We start from the raw sequence: 25,124 nt of genomic DNA, 5'->3' as shown, positions 1-25,124 counted from the left end.
AAGGGACCCATGTAAACAAGCCTATGCATTCTCTCCGCCCCCCCCCCCCCCACAACCTCCATCAATACAGTAAAGGCTGCGATTATCAAAAGGGGGGCAGCAACATCCTTCATTAAAGATGTTTTCTGGCTTTTGACCTTTAGGGAAAAAAACACGCAGGCAAATTCCAGGCATCTTTTTAATTCTGTCCCGCATTGCAGAACAGCGGGGGGGTGGGGGGGAGAAAAAATTTCCTCTCTGAACATTTTGCCCTCTTGCAATAGCTGGGCCAGGCAAAGACTATTTCTGTAGCGCTCATTGATTTCACTGCAGTCTTTAAATGTTTAGCGTCCTTTGCAGCATGCGAGCAATCTACTTTCTTCTCCTCCCTCCAAACAGTCTTCTTTAAATTAAAAAAAAAAGAGGAAGGGGGAAAAATCCCTTCTCCATCACTAGCGGCTGTGTTATGCAAGACCCGGCCTTTCAGCTGGAGAAATTACTTCCTCCCAAGCACTTCATCTCTTTCCTCCATCTTCACCTCCGGAGCATCCCCCCCCCCTCCACCATCTCACCATATTCCATACCCCAACCAACATAGTTCTAAAAGCCACCCACAGATCCCCATTCTGGGAATTATTATTTTGTTTTGAGTTTTCTTTTTTTTACCCCCCACCCTCATCCTGCTGCTCGAAGGAGTTGGGGAGAAATGAGATGGGTTAATAAAAGATTTTTTAAAAAAATAAACATATCTCCATCCTAAGATAAAACAGAGGAAATAGTATAAGGGCAGAGGAGATGGACCAGCAGGTCTTTTTCTATGTCAATCTTCTAAGAGAAGGAAGCTTTCAGAAAATGAGATGGGTTTTTAAAAAAGAGGTTGCCAGAGCAAAATAGCCTCCTTTTTGGGTTGTTTTGTATGGAAACAACCACCAGGAACCTGTGGACCCCATCCCAACAAGGACCCACAGAGGAGATGGTTCTCCATCCCATATTATTATTATTATTATTATTATTATTATTATTATTATTATTATTATTATTATTATTACTATTACTATTATTATTATTATTACTATTATTACTATTACTATTATTATTACTATTTTTATTATTATTATTATTATTACTATTATTATTTTCCATCCCATCTTTAAAAAAAAGAGAGAAAGAAAGAGGCCCCCAAAAGAGGCTCCCCCCCCCATTCAAAGCGGAGAAAAGGATGGAGGTGAAGCAGCCTCAGCAGCATCCCTGGACTTTCCTGCCCCTTCTTCCTTCTCTTGTGGACTCCCAACTGTTTACATCCCTCAGCGCCACCAAGCACAGGTTCAAAACAAGCTCCACGGGCGGACTACGGGGGGGGGGGACGACACCTCCCCCGTTCGCTTAACGAGCCCCCCCGCCCCCCCTCCGAAATACAGGAAGATACTGACCCAAATCACCGGCTCAAAGATGTCTCTCTCTCTCTCTCTCTCTCTCTCTCTCTTTCTGCCCTTTCCCAGGACCCGCAGCTCCTGCCTTCCTTCCCGCCTCCGCCAGCAGTTTGTTTCATTCACTTGCCTCCCCCCACACACGGCCGCCCGCTCGCTCGCACGCACACACGCGCGCGCACGCGCACCCTCACGCACTCCTCCCCCCCCCCTTTCTTTATTATTTTTAACAGCAATCGATATTCATCCCGCTCGCGCGCGCCGCGTAACCCTCCCCCCCCCTTCACCACACTCCTCGCCTTTGTGTGCGTGCCCAATGCGAAGAGAGGGGGAAGGGGAGAGATTGAGCTTGGCAGCGCGCGCGCGCGCGTACGTGCGTATATGGGAGCGGGAAGCCCGCGCGCTCGCCTTCTGCTGCGCCCCCTCAGGCTTTGCCATTATCCCGCGCGCTCGCGGATTAAGCCTCCCTGGGCGCTTGGAGAGCGACCTTTCCTCGGGGGGGGGGGGCAGCTATCTTCCCACCTCCCTTCTCTCTCTCTCTCTTTCTCTCTCTACCGCAAACGGGCGGTCGCGACCTCACTTGGTCTTTGGGACCCTCGTTCCCAGCCGAGGCGCGGGAATGGGGGGAAGCGGGGGGGGGGGGCAGAGAAGAGGTTGTTGAGGAGAAACTAGCGGGAAGAGCTCGCGCTCGGCTGAGGGGATTTTAATAATAATAATTTGAACCGGCCGTGTGAGGGAGGCGCCGGGCGGGGTGATGGGCAGGTGTGCAAGGCGAAGTCACCTGGATGGGGGTGGGGCGTGGGGCGGACGGGGAGGGACGCAGTGGAAGGAGGGGGGCGCGCGCTCAATAATAATAATAATAATACCGCCGCGCAAAAGGAAAAAGAAAGGACGGCGGCGGGAAAGGGGAGAAGGTCTCGGGCCAAATAGGAGGAAGGAAGGAATAGGGCGAGACTTGAGGAAGATGTTTATGAGGGGGGGGAGCGCAACGGATGGGATCGTGGCTTGCTGAATCACCGTCTTTTTTTTAATTATCATTTTATTGGCGAGGAAGGGGGGCAAGCACCGAGCATCGCGATACCGGCGCTCTTCCCTCTTGTGGAGATGCTACCAAAGGGAGACAGGCTTGAGGGAACCTGGGCTGCCATGGCAACGGAAAGGAGCACACGTGACGTCAAAGCGGAGAGAGCAATCTCGGGAGGAGGGCTGCGTTGCGGGGGGGGGGGGGCGAGCGCCTAATCCGCAATTCGGGCTATTGTATCGCCTCGGTGGAATCGAGGGGAGGGAGGGCGGCCGCATCTGGAACAGCAAAGGCCGCCTGAGCGGTTGGCAACCGAGCAAAGGGCCCCCGCAGCGGTGACCTCGGGTGAGGGCCGAAGGGGTGCGCGCGCGCGCGTGGACGCTCACGCGCCTGCGCGCCCCTGTGGGTTGTTGACTCGAAAGGTAAAATGGGGGTTGACCCGGCCGGGCCCAGTTTGGTCGACGGGGACTGTGGCCTGGCAGTCATTACCTGCTTTCCTCAATGGCCTCCTTTGCTCCTCTCTGCCACTTCGCAGGTGGATGCGCGGGACCTTGACAACAGCCAGGCCAGCTGGCAGCTCCCTTTTCTCTCCCTTGCCCCAAATTAAAAGAGGTCCCAGCGCTCTTCTTTTTCTCCCTCAGCTCGTTATAGCTGCGATCACCTCTGCTCTTATTCCTTGCACCCTAATGGGATCTTTATCTATTTATTTAAAATTGCTTAGATGGGCTTGGGAGCACTGGTGGGGAACTGCAGCCTTTGCTTCTTTGGAGAAAAAGAAAGTGCACGCTCAAAATGCCACCCAGGGAATCCACCCTTGGCTTCCTCTCCCCTCAAACCTCTTTTCTTATTTCTGAAAATAAGTAGGGATATGTAAAATAAAAGGACTGTACAAGTAGTACTAATACATGTACAGTATATGGATTTTAAGTATGGCTGTACATCAGAATACACATATACAGTATACTGCTCAAAACAATAAAGGGATCTGAATGAATGAAATATTCTCATTGAATATTTCATTTGCACAACTATTCCATTTGAACAACAGCAGGTGAAATTGATCGTCAATCAGTGCTGCTTCCTAAGTGGACAGTTTGATTTCACAGAAGTTTGATTGACTTGGAGTTATATTCTGTTATTTAAGTGTTCCCTTTATTTTTTTTGAGCAGTGTATAAAAGAAGAAGAAAAGAAAAAAGAAAAAAAGAAAGAGAAATAAACTCATATCTGTAAATTTGTCAAATGTCGTAATTGTCAACTTATCTGTTGACCTGATTACAGATTTTAAGATCTTTACTATCAGTATACATAGTGTTTGTAAAATTCTGAACTTGGGTTTGAGTTAACATTTTTGTCGTTTTAAAGTGTTTATCTTTTTTCATTAATTTTTGGTGTTGGTTTTTGGATTTGTGGGGTAGTTCCTCTTTATAACCATGGTTGGTCAGGCTCCCTCCTCCCAAAAAAGCGTGTCACTCCCAGATCCGGTTTGGACAGTCCGTGCGGAGAAAAATCCTTTGGTCTCTTTGTCTTCCAAGGCTTGTCCGGTAGGCAGCCTGCAAATCCAAAATTAATAAGTCTCAAGGGAACAGTCATCTTCCACTGAACTTTTTATACCATTGATTTAAGGCTTCTGCCCCATCGCTCCTTCGTCAGACAATACTGTATGTGGAATTTACATATCGCTGCCAGTAAAAGGTATTTATTGTTTGGGTTGCAGCAGTCAGCCATGACCTCCTCTAGAATCCAATTATCAACGGAGGTGGTGAGCTGTTCTTCACTGGATGGGCTCAAAGGGAGATTGGACAGCTCTCCGGTTGCGGGCTGCTTTAATTTAAATGCCTGTGTTGTACAAGCTGTTGCACTCAATGGCCTACAATTAGCCTCTTCCAACTTTATGGGTCCTCTGATTCTCACTTCCTGACCCACAACATTTTCATCTGATGTGGGGGGGGGGGTTCCTTTAGATCATTTGTGGCAAAAACCCAAAGAAGCCTCAGACTCAACGGTTCTTTGCTTCTCAATCTGCAAAGTTAGAGAAGAACATCAGTGTAGTTGGTCACATCAACACTATATCATCCGGGGCTTTGAAAGGGAGAACGGGTTCTATATTTAGAGAGTCTGTATGAGATTTCGACGAGATGAAAGATCACCGGCTCAAGGTTGACTCAGCCTTCCCTCCTTCTGAGGTGGGTCAAATGAGGACCGGGATTGTGGGGGCAATAGGCTGGCTCTGTTTAAAAAGTGCTATTGCTGACAAGTTGTAAGCCGCCCTAAGTCTAAGGAGAAGGGCGGCATAAAAATCGAATAAATAAATAAAATATCCTGTTTCCGACACTAGACATTAGATAAGCTATTCTCATGTTTCTAAGTAGGGATCAACACTTTGGTGGCCCGATAGCCAAAGGAACCAGCTCTGCAGTTAGTCTAGTAGATATCTTCTTGGCCTCAAGACAATTTGCCACCACCTTAATCTATCATTGGTTTGATGGGACAGAACTCTGAAAAGCCTCTACACATTCTATAGGCATAGTTGGGAGTCTACAAGCTTTCGGTTAAAATTAAGGAAATTCTGTCATGAGATCTTTCATTGCTATTGATCTTAAACTTCCCAAAATGGGGAAAACTGGGATTTTTGTTGTTGTTGTTAAATCATTTTAATGAACACTGTTTCCAAGCTAAAGAGCTAACATTTCTTTGGTCTTTATGAGAACTACAAGAAAGTCGTTATGAAAAACGTTGATAAGTGGTCCTGAAAAGGGCAAGGGACACGTCTATCTCTGCATTCTAACCAGGGGTGGGTTCCAATGTACCTTGCTGCTGGCTTGCTCCCTCCTGCACCGCGAGCACACATGCATGCGCAGTAACCAAAAATCCAGGGGGAAACCGAAAAAATGATGGTGCCTGCATGCATAGTGCCAGAACTCTGCTTCTGCACAGGCTCAGAAGGAATATTTTTAAAAATAAAAAATTGAGCAATATAGCAAAAAAAAAGATGGCGGCACCCACAGACTGGCACGACCGATCCGTTTGGTGATGTCATCGTGACATCACCAGCAAGTCGCTACTGGTTTGGCCAGACTGGTCCAAAAAGGGAGGAACCCGTTCCTGATTGTAACTGCTCACTGCCAGGACTTCCATCCTGACCGGCTCAAGGTTGATTCAGCCGTCCATCCTTCTGAGGTCGGTAAAACGATCTAGATTGCTGGCGGCAATATGGTGACTCTGTAAAGGGCTTAGAGAGTGCAGTGAAGCGGTGCATAAGCCTAAGTACAACTGCCATGGCAACTAGAAATGCAGACCAAAAGGACGGCATAGACAGCCCAGTTTTCCCTTCTTTCCATTTTTGAGTCTGAGATTGATTGGCAATGGAACAAAGTAGCCATTATTACTAATGTGAAAAGGAAACTATTGGTTTATTTAAAAAAAACAGTCATGGTGCAGATCTTGTTTCTCCTTTTGGTCTTGATCTTTTTTATTTTTATTGATCTTGTCTATTCTATCTTTGTGTTTCTTCTAGAGCAAAGGTCGCCAACCTTGGCAGCTTTTAAGACTTGTGGACTTCAACTCCCAGAGTCCCTCAGCTAGCTTCGCTGCCTGAGGAACTCTGGGAGTTGAAGTCCACAAGTCTTAAAAGTTGCCAAGGTTGGAGACCTTTGCTCTAGAGCAGTGTTTCCCTACCTTGGCAACCTGAAGATATCTGGACTTCAACTCCCAGAATTCCCCAGCCAGCGAATGCCCTGTCTCCATAGCGAATGCTGGCTGGGGAATTCTGGGAGTTGAAGTCCAGATATCTTCAAGTTGCCAAGGTAGGGAAACACTGCTCTAGACCATGCCCCATCTTAGCATCTCTAAAATCCTGATGCTCCCCCACCCACCCTGCCCGGTGACATATAATTCTTACTATTCAAAAAGTGAACTCACACACAGAGGAAACCTAAAAGGCCATTAACTTGGTTTAAACAATGTTGGGACCACTGTTCTAGAGCCAGTTTGGGGAAATGGCTAAGGCACCAGGCTAGAAAGCGAGACAGTTCGTGTCCTGCTTTAGCTATAAAGTCCAGTCACTCACTCTCAGCCCAACTCATTTCACAGGCCACTGCTGCTGGGAAACTAGCATGAGGAAGGAGTGTTGTGTACGTCTGCCATCTTGAACTATTTTTTCAAAACTGTAAAGGTGGGATATAAGTGCACAAGTGTGCCTTCCGTCCCCTGTCCTATTATCTCTCCTATCTCTCCTATCTCTTTTCTTCTATTCCTATATCCTTTCTCTATTCTTTCATTGATATATTTCATTCCTATATCTTTCTCTGATTTATTTTACTATGAGTACATCCTCTATAACCTTCATTGTGTATTGGACAAAATAAATAAATAAACAAGCAAACAAACATGAGCCACAGTGGCGCAATGGTCACAATGCAGTCCTGCAGGCTACTTTTTCTTCTTAGAGAGGGCAGTGAAGCACTGTAAGGCAGTATACAAGTCTTAAGTGCTATTGCTGTTATAACGATAGTATTATGAATAGTCTGAGAATAAAGATATAATAATAATCAGCAATAACTGGGGATGCAATCACACCAGTCATTGCCTGACCGGATTATAATCAGTAACACAACATTTCAGCACCAAGCACTATTGCAACACATTTCAAATATAATCAATACATAATTAATAAACAGTCTCATAACTAAAAACTTAACAGTAGTTTAGGTTTAATGAACAGCAAAATGACAAAAACAATATCACCAAGAGCCTTCAGTTCAAAGAGAACCAAGATAAAATAGCCTTGAAAAAGTATTTCAATATAATGAATAAATAATGTGCCATGTACATTACAGGGCGCCTGGCCACCAAAGATAACACAATTTCTATAAATTAAACAATGTATGCCCCTGGTGGTTTTGCAAAGCTAAAAAAAATTGGTATTTTTTTCCAATCAAGTTCTCACTTCAGGCCCACATGACCAGGCTTAAATTAGCCTACTTCAGATACCACACGCAAAGACCCAAATCTTTGGGAAAAGGGGGAAATGAGGAAAAAGATGACCATCAACAAGGTGTGTGGCCAAGGTCAAAGGCAATGAATGCACCAGTGGGGGGTTGCTACCAGTTCAGATCGGTTCTGCAAACTGGTGATGATGGCAGGAGGCTCCACCCACCCACCCTACGTGCACAAAACGTTAGTGACGGGATTTGCAACCCATTACTAGAGTGCAACATTGGAAGAACTGAAGGGCCAGATTAGGGACTCATTGTTTTGGAGAAAAATCTAGGTGGTCACTAAGAATCAACACTAACTTGATGACATATAATCAATCTTTTAATTTGGTTTTATCCTATAAAGTCTTACCTTCCCACTCTTATCTCCCTAATATACATTAAAGCTCTGGATTCAATTTAGAATAGCTTCCTCTCTCTATCCGCTACTCCAAACTAATCCTATTCCTGCTAGAATCCAACCAGACCAATAAAAGTCATTAATGAGAAGCTATGGACACTAATTAGGTCTTTAAGGTTTTCTGAAAAGCTGGCCACGATCCCATTGTATCAAAGTTCCTCCCTCTTTCATCAGCTCAGCAAGAAAGAAGAGCTTCCTTTCCTAATTTTAACATGTAAGCACATTTCTACAGATGACGTTGATAAATAAAATTAAAAACTTAAAAAACCACTCTACTGGGCCCACCAGAAGTTGGGAAATGGGCTATTTCTAGCCTCCAGAAGGCCTCCAGTGGGAGGGGGAGGCTGTTTTCACCCTCCCCAATTATGGGTGTGGGCACTCACACACGCACAATAGTGCACGTGGACACACTTTTGGCACCCATAGGAAAAAAGTTTCGCCATCACTGTTCTAGTGCATATCAGTACCATATCATATGTGCAAAGCAGAGAAGCTGTATAATTAAATGAGTTGAAAGGATCCCTGGCCACAAAGACATGTAGTATATGTCTTCCATTAGCCTGTAGTCCAGCTAGCACTATTAATATAAAACCTGGACCTTGTGGGAAGTATAAACTCATCCAAGACTCGCAAAGCCCTTCATGGCACTGGACCAGATTATCTCAGGGACCGCCTTCTGCTGCATGAATCCCAGCGACCAGTTAGGTCCCACAGAGTGGGCCTTCTCCGGGTTCCGTCAACCAAACAATGCCGCTTGGCGGGACCCAGGGGAAGAGCCTTCTCTCTGGCGGCCCCGGCCCTCTGGAACCAACTCCCCCCCAGAGATTAGAATTGCCTCCACCCTCCTTCCCTTTCGTAAGCTTCTTAAAACCCACCTCTGCCGCCAGGCATGGGGGAATTGAGATACTCTTTCCCCCTAGGCCCTTACAATTTTATGCATGGTATGTCTGTATGTATGCTTGGTTTTTATAATAATGGGTTTTTAATTGTTTTTAGTATTGGATTATTATTGTATGCTATCTTGTTATTGCTGTTAGCCGCCCCGAGTCTTCGGAGAGGGGCGGCATACAAATCCAATCAATCAATAAATAAATAAATAAACAAATAAACCAACACACAAATAAATAAATAAAGTTCACAATCTGGAGCAGGGATATATTTTGCAAATGGAAACTGCACTTACTGTAGAAACTTGCAGCCTGAAGAAAGGATGGTGGTGATACGATTAAAATGGGAAGTGACAAACATTTTCAACCTTATTCATTTTAAAAAAAAAAATCAAAATGGGTTAAAGTTTCTTAAAGGCTTAATGTGTCTATTTTAGTCTGTATTTTGTTTGTTTTTTAACGGACCAAAGCCTAGCGATTCTGCTGAATTTCGTGGATATTTCATTTGTTCATTCATTCATTAAGACTCCAAAACATAAAAAAATAGGGTTGGAGTCCATCGGTAGTCCACTGATAATCTATTTTCTACAGTACTTGGCTTCCTAAATTTTGGTACCTCCATTTTATTTGGATTGGTCTCAATCTTACCAAAGAAGAACACAACATTCAGCTAAAAGGGTTTTTGACACTTTCATCTGCTGCATAGAAATCAGTGCATTAATGCCAGGAGTTGATGGCACAGTTGTGCAGAGCACACGTGGTTCCATAATTCCTTCTCCAAATGTTGGATGTATACCTGGCCCAGCATATTTTGTGTTTGCCAAATAATAACCATTCAAAGTCCTTCTATTGAAAACTCTGAAATAAACAGAAAAAAACCCCAAATTGCCTTGTTGGCCAGTGAGATTGGATTCCGCTGTCCAGTTACACAGCTCAATGGATTATATTTGCAAGCCCACTTATAAGCCTTGGAAGGAAGGAAGGAAGGAAGGAAGGAAGGAAGGAAGGAAGGAAGGAAGGAAGGAAGGAAGGAAGGAAGGAAGGAATAAATAAATAAAAAATCCTTAGGAGAGGGCAACGCCAATGTTCTTCCAAAGTGGTGGCAAAAGGTCCCAAAAGTGATTACAGTATTTGTCTTCTGAACAAACAAGCTAAAAGAACATTTCATCTTCCCAGTAGCGGTCTTTTACGATAAAGGAATTTGTTTTTCATTCAGACCTTATCTACATTGAGTTCCTACACATCTAACAAGTCGTTTTATTTGGCTTCTTATTGTGTGTACTAACTAAAGTAACCATACATTCTAAAAAAGAAATTTGGAACAGCCTCATGTATTTTGCCTCTTCATACAATAAAGGCTACCTCTAAATTTCTTCGTAAATTTTAAAGAGTAAGGACTCACAATAGACATATGAGAAAAGACAATCCATAACCATGCCCCTAGGATGAATAAATAAATAAATAACTTGCTATTCTTTGTTTAGCCACAGGTACTAACATACTAATTAATCCCAAGAGAGCAAAACAGGAACACTCAAAGCAAACTACTAACAAGTTCCACTACCTGGCTTTAACCCTGAGCATAATACAGTGGTCCCTCTACTTACGAACTTAATTCATTCCATGAACAGGTTCTTAAGCAGAAAAGTTTGTAAGAAGAAGCTATTTTTCCCATAGGAATCAATGTAAAAGCAAATAATGCGTGTGATTGGGGAAACCACAGGGAGGGTGGAGGCCCTGTTTCCTCCCAGGAGATTCCTAGAGAGGTCCCACGGAGGCTTCTGCCTGCCTTTTCTAAAGAGGCCCCACGGAGGCTTTTCCCCACCTTTTCCGGTTACAGTTTCGGAGGCTGGGGTTTGTAAGTGGAAAATGGTTCTTGAGAAGAGGCAAAAAAATCTTGAACACCCGGTTGTTATCAAGAAAAGTTCGTAAGTAGAGGCGTTCGTAGGTAGAGGTACCACTGTATATGGGTTTTTAAATTATGGTGTCCAGAGTCAATTTGTGAAGTGACTGCATTTTGAATTCTGGAAAGCTTATGCAGAAAAAATATAAGATTAAAATGAGAAGATTAACAAAGAATGAAAGAATTGGCATTGAAGAAGTCACCCCTTTATATCCACTGTTCAGAAATTATTCACATGTTATTAAAAGGTAATGAACAAATAAAAAATTAATTTATTCTGATAAAGATATGCCAATATTTTTTTAAATCAAGAAACTGAAGATGAAATCCAGTTCTCTTTTTCCTCTGAAGGAAATAAGTGGAATTGGAAGGAGCAATTCCCTATAGCCCTTAATTCTTCTGAAGTTTCACAAAACTAGAGGCTTTTTGGAAGAACTTCCTGGAATATAATTTATTTTTTTTCAGGGGCAAAAAGTGCAGACAGGGAATGCGAATGTTAAAAGTTCCACTGCAAGAGCACACTTCCATTCACCTGGCATTTTGACCTTCATAATCCATCCACCGTTTACCCTTACATAGTCCTACTAAGAAGTTCAATCCTATGTACATTTACACAGATATAAGCCCTGTCCAAATATTTGAATAAGTACTGGTTACATGGCACGTGGATATCTTCTGTAATCCTAGTTACCTTTGTAAATACTGAGTATGACTGAGATGAAATTAAGATTTAAGCACTTGAATAACTTTGCCTCTTCTACATTTCCTTCAGTCTATCTAGTCATCATATCAGGAATAAGATCTGATCAGGCAAACATAAGCAAGGCCCACCTTTAACTCTGTGAGCCGTTCAAGACGGAATTGTCTATCTTTAGCTCTGCACAGGGAATAGCGGAGGTAAAACCTTCTTAACAATGGCACGAGTCCATTTGGCACACTCCGATACTACCAGCAGTGCATCAGCAGGAGACTAAAATGATTTTTGAGGTCACTTCTAAGTCTATAACTCTTTATTACCCTCAAAACGTCACTACCAAGCACTGCACACCAAGACAACTAGACACAAGAATGGTGTTTCCCCAAATGCACTCACTCTGCTAAACAAATAATTCCTTCAGCACTGTCAAACTATTTACTAGGTCTGCACTACTATTGCTACTAGTTCTTTCTCATCATTCCTATCACCCATTTCCTCCCACTTAGGACTGTATGATTGTAAGTTAATAATTATAATAATAATAATTTATTAGACTTGTATACCGAAGATTCGGAGCGGCTCACAACAAAGCACAAATCTAATATTAAAAACAATTATAAAAACCCATTATAAAACAGTCATACCATCCAATTAAACCATACATAACATGAAACTTGTTGCTTGTGTCCTTAAGATTCTTATTAATATTGTTTCTTCATTGCTTATTTGACCCCTATGTCAATCATTAAGTGTTATACCACATGATTCTTGACAAATGTATATTTTATTTTATGTACGCTGAGAGCATCTGCACCAAAGACAAATTCCTTGTGTGTCCAATCACACTTGGCCAATAATTCTGTTCTGTTCTGGTCTGGTCTTTTCTATTCTACTCTACTCTACTCCACTCTACTTTTATCTTTTCTGGGTGAATTAAGGAATTACTCATGCCATCAGGACTGCAAAAATCTTAGCAGGCTCTGCTAAGACTCTAAACCAGGGGTGAAATGCTACCGGTTCTCTCGAGCCTGTCAGTCATCAGAGAGCTGGTCACAACCTGGACGCCACCCACCTGGATGCCACCATTTGGGTTCTTTGTGCATGCACAAAGGAGGTAAAAGAACTCAAATGGCGGCATCCGGGCAGGTGGGTGGAGTCTCACGCTGTCTTTGCAACCGATGACCGAAGGCAAACCAGGAGCATTTCATCCCTGCTCTAAACCAGAAGTTGGGAACTATGGCCTCTTTGGGGACTTCAACTCACAGAATTCCTGAAGCAGCCATGCTGGCTTGGGAATTCTGGGAGTTATAATAATAATAACAACAGAGTTGGAAGGGACCTTGGAGGTCTTCTAGTCCAACCCTTCTGCTTAGGCAGGAAACCCTACACTAAGGTTATCCAACAGCAGCTTTAAAGCTTCCAGTGTTGGGGCATTCACAACTTCTGGAGGCAACTTCTGTTCCACTGATCAACCGTTCTGACTGTCAGGAAATTTCTCCTTAGTTCTAGGTTGCTTCTCTCCTTGTTTAGTTTCCACCCATTGCTTCTTCAGGTGCTTTGGAGCATAGCTTGTATAGTTGAAGTCTACAAGTAAGTCATAAAGAATCCATAGGTCCCATAGGTACCTTCTCACTATTAGGGATTAAAAATTTAATCACATTGCTCCCTCAGTTTTCCCTTATTATACAGAAGAGATCTCTGCCACAGGTTAGTTCTGCATCACACCTGCTACTTGTGCCAGTAAAAATTACAGGCAGGTTGGAAATGGTGAATTTTTTTTCCCACCTTCATGTCAGATTAGCACAGAACCATATGTTGATATTGATTCTGGCACGAATCCATGCTCAGATGATGTACGACTCTATGCAAAAATTGACCTTATTTGGAAAGGGGCTTTGGTTCCTGCAACGTTTCCCCCCGAGGTCTGGAATGAAATTTCTTTTCCAAAGAAGAAAATGATGACTTGATCACATTCTTCTGCAGTAATACAAAATCCATGTCATTAGAATTTAGTTAATAATAATAATAATAATAATAATAATAATAATAATAATAATAATTTATTAGATTTGTATTCCTAATGATTACACTACAGTTCTTTAGGCATAGCAAACCTAACACAAGAGGGAGGCTACTGGGGGACAATTTGCTTGTGGGATTTTCGGCTCCAGATGGAAAGAAGTGATGGTGGGCAGAAATGATTTGGCGAGCAGGAAATACAAGAAGTCAGAGGTAAAGGGGAGAGGAAGAGAGGGAGGGAGGGAGAGAGAGCGAGAGAGCGGGAAGAAACAGTAAAAACATTTAATTCAAGCTGCAACGAATGTCCTTCCAATTTGATATAGTCCATCAAAACAAAGGTTACTACCAATCAGATTATCTGGTTCCAAACATGTTTATGTTTAGCTGAACCCAGTGAAGGGCTACATAAACTTTTACTACCACACTCTGGGCGTGGCTTATTTTGTGGGTGGGGTTTGTCAGCCATGTGACCAAGTGGGAGTGGCTTGACGATCATGTGATCGGGGCGGCTTAAAGGTCATGTGACTGGCTTAAAGGCGGCCAATGTGACGTTACTCATGTCAAGGATTTGGGTTAGGGTTAGGGTGCCTGGCCTCTCCTCGCCTCAGAGAGATGCAATTTCCCTATCTATTTACAGTACTAGGTTTATATGCCGCCCCCCTCCGAGGACTTGGAACAGGCTCACAACAAGACAATACACAATATACAAATCTAATAGTTAAAAGCAATTTTATAAACCCTTATAAAGTAGTCATACATCTTAAACAGACCATACATAATAATAATAATAATAATAATAATAATAATAATAATAATAATAATATTTATTATTATTATTATTATTATTATTATTATTATTGTTATTATTTGGATTTGTATGCTGCCCCTCTCCGCAGACTCGGGGCGGCTAACAACAGTAACAAAACAGTATAATCCAATACTAAAAACAGTTAAAAACCCATTATTATAAAAACCAATCATACATATAGACATACCATGCATAAAATTTTAAAGGCCTAAGGGGAAAGTGTATCTCAGTTCCCCCATGCCTGGCGGCAGAGGTGGGGTTTAATAATAATAATAATAATAATAATAATAATAATAATAATAATAATAATTATTATTATTATTATTATTATTATTATTATTATTATTTATTAGATTTGTATGCCGCCCCTCTCCGAAGACTTTCGTAAGCAGCTTACGAAAGGCAAGGAGGGTGGGGGCAATTCTAATCTCTGGGGGGAGTTGGCTCCAGAGGGCCCGGGCCGCCACAGAGAAGGCCCTTCCCCTGGGTCCTGCCAGACGACATTGTTTAGTCGACGGGACCTGGAGAAGGCCAACTCTGTAGGACCTAATCGGTTGGTGGGATTTATGCGGCAGAAGGTGTTCCCGTAGGTATTCTGGTCCAATGCCATGTGGGGCTTTATAGGTCATAACCCACACTTTGAATTGTGACCGGAAACTGATTGGCAGCCAGTGCAGGCTGCGGAGTGTTGGTGTAACATGGACAGATCGAGGGAAGCCCATGATTGCTCTCGCAGTCGCGTTCTGCACTATCTGGAGTTTCCGAACACTTTTCAAAGGTAGCCCCAACATGCACACTAGACATTCATACAATTTGGCCATTGTTGTTGTTGGTTCATGGCCCCTAGGCCAGTTGGCAAAGCCAGGTCTTCGTGGCCTTATGGAAGGCCAATAGGGTGGGAGCAGTGCGGACACTGGGTGGAAGTTGATTCCAAAGAGCCGGGGTGGCCACAGAGAAGGCCCTTCCCCATGGTCCCGCCAACCTGCATTGCTTCGTTGACGGGACCTGGAGGAGGCCAACTCTGTGTGCTCTTATAGGTCTCTGAGGGGTATGTGGTAGGAGACGGTCCCATAAATAATCTGGTCCTGAGCCTTGCAGGGCTTTATAGGTAAAGCAACTTTATAGTTGCTGAACACCCAAACGAGGCAGTCAGAACCAAGTTGTAAGTATCTTTTGGGAGTCCGTCATAACTTCAAACAGTCATTAAGCAACTGGTCCTAAAATGAGGACCACCTTTGTTCTTTACAGCATATTTTTTATTGTTGTCCACAGAGGGCTAGCTAGGCAGGTTATTGTTTTTCTTTTCTTTTAAAAAAAAAATGCTTTTATATTAGACTGTTATCCTTGTAAAGTGCCCAGACTTAGTAAGAGTGAGAGTTGGGCAGCTGTATAATTCCCATAAATAAATATGTCACCTTTGAAAACACGCAATGCTCACTTTCTGGATTTGCCTATAGTAAACGTACGGCCGCTAACATAACCGCAGCTATTACGAAATGCCATTTATCCCCTCTCACTGGTTCAACTCATTTCTTAGTTTGGGGTTTACGAGAAATCTCCCCCCCCCCCCCAAGTAGTTAAACGTGGCTTCTAATCCCAATTGCTAATATATTATTTAGAACTGGGTCTGTAGAACTGGAGAGAAAGAAATTATGCCTGGCAAAAAAAGGAGCTACAAAACACACACAAAGATACACACACACACACACACACAGTATTGGGCAGCCACTTATTGACGGCCGGTGCAGGCATGCACTCTCCTAAGGTATGCATGTGTGTGCCTTGCATGACATTTGGCTACTGCACATGCGCACAAGCCAAATTTAATAGAATAGAATAGAATTGAATAGAATAGAACAGAACAGAATAGAGCAGAGCAGAATAGAATAAGAATAGAATAGAATGAATTGAATAGAATAGAATAGAACAGAGCAGAATAGAATAGAATAGAATAGAATAGCATGGAGCAGAACAGAACAGAATAGCATAGCATAGAATAGAATAGAAATCTTTAATGGCCAAGTGTGCTTGGACACACAAGGAATTTGCCTTTGGTGCAGATGCTCTCAGCGTACATAAAAGAAAAAGAGACATTTGTCAATTTCATGAGATTCTGGCTATTTTCGCCTACATTTTTGCTTCTCAAAATTACTGGCAAAAAATAGCTGAAATCTCACAAGCACAAGCGAGATATCAGCTATTTATTGCCGGCATTTTTGCTTCCGCACATGCTCTAAGCCACATTTAGGCTTTGTGCAGTCCAATATAAGAAGAAAATAATTGTGGTTAACTCATGAATGATTAAATAAACCAAGGTTTAGCGTAGTGCCAGAACCTAGACACTGAGTCTGTCGGCTGTTATAAGATTTGCAAAATGGATTTGCAAGGGAGCCCTCTTCTCCAGACGAACCCCGCAATCAAATATTGAGACAAGCAAAGTACAGTAGTCTCCCATCGAAGCAGCCTGCTTAATAATTTGTGCACAGATAAAATCCTTTTCATCTCACATCAAAATTCAAAACAATTAAACGTCTCTCAGAGACAGAAGCTTCAGAGCCACGTAGGGTTTATATTTTAAGGTAATTTCCTTCCATCCATTCCATCTCCTTCCCAAACTGAGACCGTTTTCACTGACAGGTTCACTTAAAAAACAACCCAAAACAATTAAATGGGGTGATTTCGGTTGACCGTTTCAGTCCACAGCAGATCTGCAGACCTGCCGGTTTAAAATAGGGCAGAATGAATAATTTATCAAGTCATACCTATGAATTATACTGAGACAGGTGTCACTGAATGATAAGTGTAATCGTGGCCACATATTTGTTTAAGGTTGCATTTATAATTGTTATTTTTCCTTCACGTGGAAAACGGCCAATTCCACCGTTCTCAATGTAGTGGCGTTGTGGTTTTTTGGTAGTGCTCACTTTCGCTCTTGCTAGAGCTCACCAGTATCGCCAGGCGTGGGGGAACTGAGACATCTCCCCCAGGCTTTTATAGTTTTCTGTATGGTGTGTGTGTGCTGCATGGTTTTTAAATGATGCTTTTTTAATATTAGATTTGTTTACATTGTCACACTGTAATTGTTATTGTTGTGAGCTGCCCCGAGTCTTCGGAGAGGGATGGCATACAAATGTCTCAATTCCCCCATGCCTGGTGATATAGGTGGGTCTTAAGTTAGTTTGCAAAAGACAAGGAGGGTGGGGGCAGTTTTGATCTCTGGGGGGAGTTGATTCCAGAGTGCCGGGGCCGCCACAGAGAAGGCTCTTCCCTGGGGCCCGCCAGATGACATTGTTTAGTCGACAGGATCCGGAGAAGGCCAACTCGGAGAAGACCAACCTCATCGGCCGCTGGGATTCATACGGCAGAAGACATTTCCGGAGGTATCCGATATGATATCAATTGCATTGATAATCTGATCTTGATATCTGATATTCCCCATTTCATTCGCTTCAACCCTGAAATAGAGTCCCCTTTTAGTTCACCAATCCAGATTAGTCCTGACAGATGACTACTTAAACTTTGTTTGACCATGCCCAGTGAAAAAGAGCCCACCGAACCCCTGAGTAATTGGTTTCTACTGTCAAACCCATTTTCTTGTGAGGAAGCTGTTTTTGCCCTGGCACAGAAAGACCTACAATCTAAACTTAAATCTGTTCTCCTCTGTCCGGTATTCTCAAATATCATACCCCCTAATCAATTTGCAATCGTCTTCTATTCCAAGATCTTTTTTCCCACATGTACTACTACTACAACTACTACTACTACAACTACTACCACCACCACCACTACTATAACTACTACTACTACTACTACTACTATTATTATTATTATTATTATTATTATTATTACTATTATTATTATTAATTCGATTTGTATGCCGCCCCTCTCCGAAGACTCGGAGTGGCTTCCAACAACAATACAGTGTACAAATCTGTTAAAAACAAATAATTATAAAACTCTTATTTAAAAACAGTCATACAAGCATAATCATACATGTACTTTTAGAATCCACCCAATTTACATATGCTGGACACATTTGCCCAGAAAACATTAGAATGGCCTTTCATTAACTTCATTATTTTCCTAACCTGTCTATGTTGATTGAATATAATTTCTTCCCATTTGGAGTCTTCTTCTAACTCACCCAATTTTGGGTCATTTGCAGATCGGATAACTCTCCCTCTGCCTCTTCATCAACGTCCTTAATAAGGACAAGGCTGGTAAATCACATTAATTAATGTCACCAGAAATGCAAAAACAGACAAAGGACAGAGAGAGCAGTGAACCTGATGGCGCTTCACTCTGGTTGAGTGAGATGAACACTGTTTAAAGGTAATTCTTCAGAGATATTACATCAAGGTTGGATATGCTGTCAGTAAATATACCTCCCTAGGACACCATTTCCTCTGGCGCTAGAGATGGAAAATCAAGTTCTCTCACATCATACACTGCTTAAAAAAAAAATTATGGGAACCCTTAAACAACACAATATAACTGCAAGTCAATCAAACTTCTGTGAAATCAAACTGTCCACTTAGGAAGCAACACTGATTGATAATCAATTTCACCTGCTGTTGTGCACATTCAACTTTGTACAGAACAAAGTTTTCAAGGAGAATATTTCATTCATTCAGATCTAGGATGGGTTCTTTGAGTGTTGCCTTTATTTTTTTTGAGCACTATACATCCATCAGTCTCTCACTTGAGCTCCGTGGCTTCATAATTTCCTGGTGGGATTCATTCCTTGATTGAAAATGCTTCCAGCAGGCATTTCATTGGGTTTCACGAGCGGCTCTGTGATATTGCTTCTTTTCTTTTTAACCTGCAGAAGTCCTTTGTGTTGGTCTCAGCATTTTTTCCAGCCTTAATCCATTGTGAACTTGGCTTCTCCTGGCTCCATTTCTATAGTTATGGGCTGCTTCAATGTAATCTGGCTTAATTTGTTCCAAGACCGGGTTCTTAAGAAGAAAAGTTTGTAAGTAGAAGCAATTTTCCCCGTAGGAATCAATGTAAAAGCAAATAATGCGTGTGATTGGGGAAACCACAGGGAGGGTGGAGGCCCTGTTTCCTCCCAGGAGATTCCTAGAGAGGCCCCACGGAGGCTTCGCCCCACCTTTTCCATCCCTGTTTCCTCCCAGGAGATTCCTAGAGAGGCCCCACGGAGGCTTCTCACTGCCTTTTCCGGTTACAGTTTCGGAGGCTCAGGTTTGTAAGTGGAAAATGGTTCTTGAGAAGAAGCAAAAAAATCTCGAACACCTGGTTCTTATCTAGAAAAGTTCGTAAGTAGAGGCGTTTGTAGGTAGAGGTCCCACTGTACATCTATCCATGGAGGAATGAACCATGGTTTGCTCACTTAGACCAGTTTTCTGGCACTGCTCTGAAGATATGGAAATAGACGCTGGAACAAACCGTTTTTAATCTGATAAATACCCAGAGGAGATTCAATGTGTTATCCACATTATCAGCTCTCACATTTATTGGTCCTCTGTTGGTTTATTGCCTTTCCTCTTAATAGTCTGATTCTGCCAAGTAGCTCGCTGAGAAACGAAGACCCTTAAAAGGAGGGCAAGGGACAACTAGAAGCAGGAGAGATCCAAGGAGAACCACAACAGCAACAGTAGAAAGAGTCAAGGGAAGAGCAGAGAGTATGCAAGGGACAACGTGGATATAAAAACATAAAACTATGTGAAGTGGGAGGCTTTGTAAATAGGGGGAAAAAAGGTAGGTCAAGAGTGCCTGAAGATGTGGATGTCCCCACCATCCAGTCAGAGCTGAAGAAGCTCCTTGGACGAGAAGTGAAACGTCTTCAAAGAAAAACCAGGAAGTCCAATTGCCTCTTGAAATAAAAACACCTTTGGGGCAACCGTGATTTAGATGATGGAGAATCTCCATAGACATTTAATAGAATATAATGGAATGGAATGGAATATAGAATAGAATAGAATTCTTTCTTGGCCAAGTGTGCTTGGACACACAAGGGATTTGTCATTGGTGCAGATGCTCTCAGTGTACATAAAAGAAAAAGAGACATTTGTCAAGACTCGTGTGGTACCACACTTACTGATGGTCATAGGGGTCTGTTTCTCTATCTTTGAAAACCCTGCAATCAGTGGGGGGCTGAGCCTGGTATGGGGCCACACGGGAGTGTGGTAGCGAAAATCACGATGCACGTGCAGCTGGGCATCTCTGATGCATGCACGCACACAGTAAGGGGCAGGCAAATTTTTGTACTGCCACAGTGGGTGTCGCTTGTTTTCTGGGTGTGGCTTAATGGTCATGTGATCAGGTGGGAGTGGCTTGAACAATCATCATCATTCAAGTGAACTGTTAAGTCCTCGACTTACAACCTCACCAGTGTCGCTCACTGGGGTGACAATTTGCTTCGCGTTTCCCGCGCTCTCCTTCCTGGGTCCCCCCCTGCCTCTGGCTAGGTGAACGGTTGCAGCCAGAAGCATAAAGGCTCCTAGCGCCGCTTCCACCCAGGCCTTCTGCTTGCAGCTCAGGCGGGAGGTGGCCGTGTGAGGCTGGAGGGGAGCCGGGCAGGAGAGAGGGAAGCTCGTCCGAGGCCAGGAAGGGGGAAAGAGGAGAAAAGCAAAGAGCGCAGACGCAGCAGCAGAGGAAAAAAAGGAGACCCGAGATGAGACCAGTAATCCAGGAAGTGACAGCTGCCAATCAGCTGGAGCTGCGCACACATCTTCATTTCCGCCGGTGCAATTGCGTTCCACCCCGTCCTGCCTGCTGCCCACCCCTGCACGTGTACCTCTGCATGAGATTCGGGTCCTGCGCATGAGCCAAAAGTGAAATCTCGTGCGAAAATGCTCGTGTGTGCGAGATTTCACCTGCAGTGTATCTTTGGGAGATGAACTCCAAAGCCCAGCACAGCCCATTTTTCTCTATCACCTTGGTTCTAAATGTTAGCCAAATTACAACAAAGTCTGATCAGATAAGAAGAACAAGATGACAAGTAATAAAGGAGATTAGCTTTTAAAAATGGAAGCAAACTATAATTTTTCCTTACTATGCTTTCACTATTGTTTCTCTGCTTTCAATTACATTTTTGGTTAATTGAATTTCCATCTCCACATATAACGCAATCGGAATTTTATCTTTTGCATCCTTCAGCCATTGATTTTTGCTTTTATTCAACTTGTGCTTAACACAGAGCTGAATACAATTAAAACGAGAGGCTTCTACCTTCTCTTGACAATCCTCATAATTAAATAGGCGATGTGCAAAGTGTTTTGTTTCTAAAGTTCATATCTCGTGGAATGGCACCGGCAACAGCCCATGGCTTGGACGCTTAAGTGCTAGGATGAGGTACAAATTTCTTTCCCCTTTATCAGAACCACGCAGCGGAAAGGGGCACGGAGATCATCAAGATCTATTACTCCCAGCTGAAACCCAAATTTAAAAGAAATTGCAGACAATTATCTGCCTAGCCTCAGCTTGAACCTGTCTACTGAATGGTAGCCCACTACTTTTCTGATGAATGGTGGAAGAAGAAGAAAACACACCGTATTTTTTAAGAGTATAAAAGAGGGTGAAAACTAGGGTGCATCTTACCCACCCAATGTAGCCCCACCCACCCCCACCCCATCCTTTGGCCTCTGCCTCCCAGCAATTTTCCTCCTTGCAGCAAACAATGCAGAGCCTGAAAAAAAATGCCAAAATCTTGCGCTCCTGCATGTCTTCTCCACCGGTAGCAGAGGTAAGTTGCAACCCCGCCTGTTATAGCCCTCTCCCCCCCCCCCATTATTCAACTGGGGCCTATGCTGTCTCTTATCTAACCATTCATTAAGTAATAGTAATAATAATTTATAATTTATTAGATTTGTAGGCCGCCCTTTTCCAAACATAAGAAGAACCCTGCTGAATCAGGCCAAAGCCCATCAAGTCCAGCATTCTGTGTCCCACAGTGGCCCACCAATTGTCCATGGGGATCTTGGGCAGAAAGAGAAGGCAAGACCCTCCCTTTCCCTTGACCCCCAACAAATGGGACCCAAGGGAATCCTGCAACCTGCAATCCTCAAGCAACATAAAGGCGGCACATGGACATCCGTTTCAATAACCAACAATACACTTGGCATCCATGAATCTGTCTAATCCTGCCTTGAAGCTCTCCAGACTGACAGCTGTCACAACCTCTTCTGGAAGTGAATTCCATCAACCAAGGACCCTCTGGGTGAAGAAATATTTCCCTTGATTTGTCCTCGCTTTCTTACCTATGAGCTTTAGGGAGGGCCCCCTCGTCCTAGTATTGTGTGATAGAGAAAATAATTTTTCCCTGTCTATCTTTTCTATCCCATGCATGATTTTATACACTTTGATCAAGTCCCCCCTTCAACGCCGTCTTTCAAGGCTGGGGAGACCAAGGCGTTGCAACCTCTTTTCATTGTCTCCCAAGAGAAGTCTCTTTTAGGAACAAGAACAAGAACTTACAGCCGTGAACAGTTCTGAACAATGCAAAACCAATGGTAGAAATAACGAGAGCCCGCTCTCCATCCCCAGCCTGCTTTGCCACACCCAGTCTTGGCCTCTTTAACTGGGTACAGATGCCCACATGTCTAAATTTTGATTAAATCCTATTAAGCAGATATTTATCAACCAAGCATCTTGGAACATTAACCCGCAATCCAATTAAGAAATAAATCAATGGCAGTAACAATAATGATCAATGGAGGGATTAAACGAGCAGATATTTAGGAAATATCATTCTATATTAGTGCTGCTTTGTGACTCTCCAGATTGGAAATATAGTTCTACTTAAATATTTCACATTTATGTTAGGCCCCAAAGTTTTCCGGGCTGCTTAGCCATTATCCCATGCTGTGTGGACACGGTAGGAATTATAATACAATGCCGGATCAGGAAGGTTGCAAATATCTCAATTTTTTTATTAATAGTACATCTCTCCAAATCTTGGAAGGAAATAGACACTGCATACAATTATTGTCTTGCCCAATATATTTTGAGTGACTAACGTGACAGGGTTTCTCTTCCAGAAATATCTAAATCAGGCTTACGGTATTTCTTATGAGGACGCAGAAGGTCCATGCAAACCACTTCAATCATATATCTTGGTTATGGATATTCATGACATTTCCCCCCCTTTTGTTCAGTCTCTTGGAGTCTGTCACGACTACAGGTGAATTTCAGCAGGTTCTGATCCACAGGTGGGTTTCACTTACCTTCACCACCAGTCAGTGTCAGCCTGGATAGCATCAAGCCAGGATTAGACAGATTCATGGATGCCAAGTGTATCGGTGGTTATTGAAACGGATATCCAAGGAAGGAAGGAAGAGGGGCGGCATGCAAATCTAAATAATAAATAAATAAGGGAGGGAGGGAGGGAGGAAGGAAAGGAGGGAGGGAGGGAGGGAGGGAGGAAGCAAGCAAGCAAGCAAGCAAGCAAGGAGAAGGAACATAAGGGACATAAGAAGAGCCCTGCTGAGTCAGGCCAAAGCCCATCGAGTCCAGCATTCTGTGTCACACAGTGGCCCACCAATTGTCCATGGGGATCTTGAGCAGGAAGAGAAGGCAAGACCTTCCCTTTCCCTTGACCCCCAACAAATGGGACCTAAAGGAACCCTGCCTGCCTCAAGCAACATAGAGGCAGCACTTGGACATCCGTTTCAATAACCACCTATGATATACTTGGCATCCATGAATCTGTCTATTCCTGCCTTGAAGCTATCCAGGCTGACACCTACCACGACCTCTTCCAGAAGTGAATTCCATAAACCAAGGACCCTGTGGGTGAAGAAATATTTCCATACAGGGTGCAGCCCACCTTTGCTGCCAGCTCACATCATGATGTTTTGCGCACATCCACCTCATGCAATTTGACTTCCACGCATGCTCAGAGGGTGGATTCAGCCCAAAACACAGCTGAGGAGCTGATCAGCTGTGCTTCATGTGAAGAAATAAACATAGAAACATGGAAGATTGATGGCAGAAAAAGACCTCCTGGTCCATCTAGTCTGCCCTTATACTATTTTGTGTGTTTTATCTTAGGATGGATATATGTTTCAATTCAGTTCCTGTGGATTTACCAACCATGTCTGCTGGAAGTTTGTTCTAAGCATCTACTACTCTTTCAGTCAAATAATATTTTCTCATGTTGCTTCTAATCTTTCCCCCAACTAACTCAGACTGTGCCCCCTTGTTCTTGTGTTCACCTTCCTATTAAAGCTCAGTTTTAACCTGGTGGCAGATGGGAGGGCTTTTGTTCCCTCCCCCCAAAGCACAGAACAAGGAGAAGCCATCCAAAAAAGGGGAAAACGGCCAAAAAGTCAGAAAAAAACACAGACAAAACCAGATCCATGAATCCAAAATTACATCACCAGCAGGTCGCTAACAGTTTGGGCAATCTGGTCCGAACCAGGAGAAACCCTCCTCTGTTCTAACTAGTTCTTGAGGAAACTCCACCACTTCTCTGCCTCTCTCTGACAGCTCCTTTCCCAGGTTGCCTTGATGCTAACCTGACTCCCATACGTCCTCCTCCTCTGATTCAGTTGCTGGCGGGGCCAACAGCCAACAGGCCACCACACTACGACTCACTGCTTCCTGGGTATATCTAGCTTGATGCCTTAACCACTACACCAAAATGGCTTCCTATTCCTGATATATTGAATCCTTAAAATGTAGTGAGAATGGAGGACATAGAGGACTTCCGTTAAGCATGGAGACACTATGTGGAAAGTTTCTGGTACATCAGCTTAAAACAAACCATGAAAAACAGTTTTTCAAACTACATGAATTAGGGTGAAATTATGAATACACACAGGTGTTCTTTTGTAGATAAAAACAAGCGGAGGCTGTCATGTCACTCAAACGCGGCCAAGCTGTCTCAATTTCCACACACCTCACATTTGGAATTATGTCATTTTAATTAAGCAAAAACCCGTTCCGTTGCAGCTAAGTGAGTCTTGTAAAAACAGAGATGTTGTCAAAAAAGTATGTGGAATCGAACCGATTTGAAATGCCCC

At 43.2% G+C, this 25,124-nt stretch overlaps 1 protein-coding gene across 5 annotated transcripts in view; it reads right to left on the bottom strand.

The window, feature by feature from the left end:
• The window catches only part of MAPK10 (mitogen-activated protein kinase 10), a 252,552-nt gene extending 250,982 nt beyond the window's left edge, over window positions 1-1,570 (bottom strand). For 3 of the 5 annotated variants that reach the window (XM_070758064.1, XM_070758062.1, XM_070758067.1), the window contains exon 1: window positions 1,410-1,537. The gene's annotated coding sequence lies outside the window, so the exon portion shown is untranslated. Of the gene's footprint in view, window positions 1-1,409 lie in introns of all 5 variants that reach the window. The other 2 variants (XM_070758061.1, XM_070758063.1) reach the window with 2 other exon arrangements.
• Window positions 1,571-25,124: the final 23,554 nt, after the last annotated feature.

The sequence above is a fragment of the Erythrolamprus reginae genome, chromosome 7, assembly GCF_031021105.1.
Source record: "Erythrolamprus reginae isolate rEryReg1 chromosome 7, rEryReg1.hap1, whole genome shotgun sequence".
Classification (NCBI taxonomy): domain Eukaryota; kingdom Metazoa; phylum Chordata; class Lepidosauria; order Squamata; family Dipsadidae; genus Erythrolamprus; species Erythrolamprus reginae.
The sequence above is the reverse complement of the archived record's forward strand: the minus strand, read 5'-3'. Positions and strand labels throughout refer to the sequence as shown.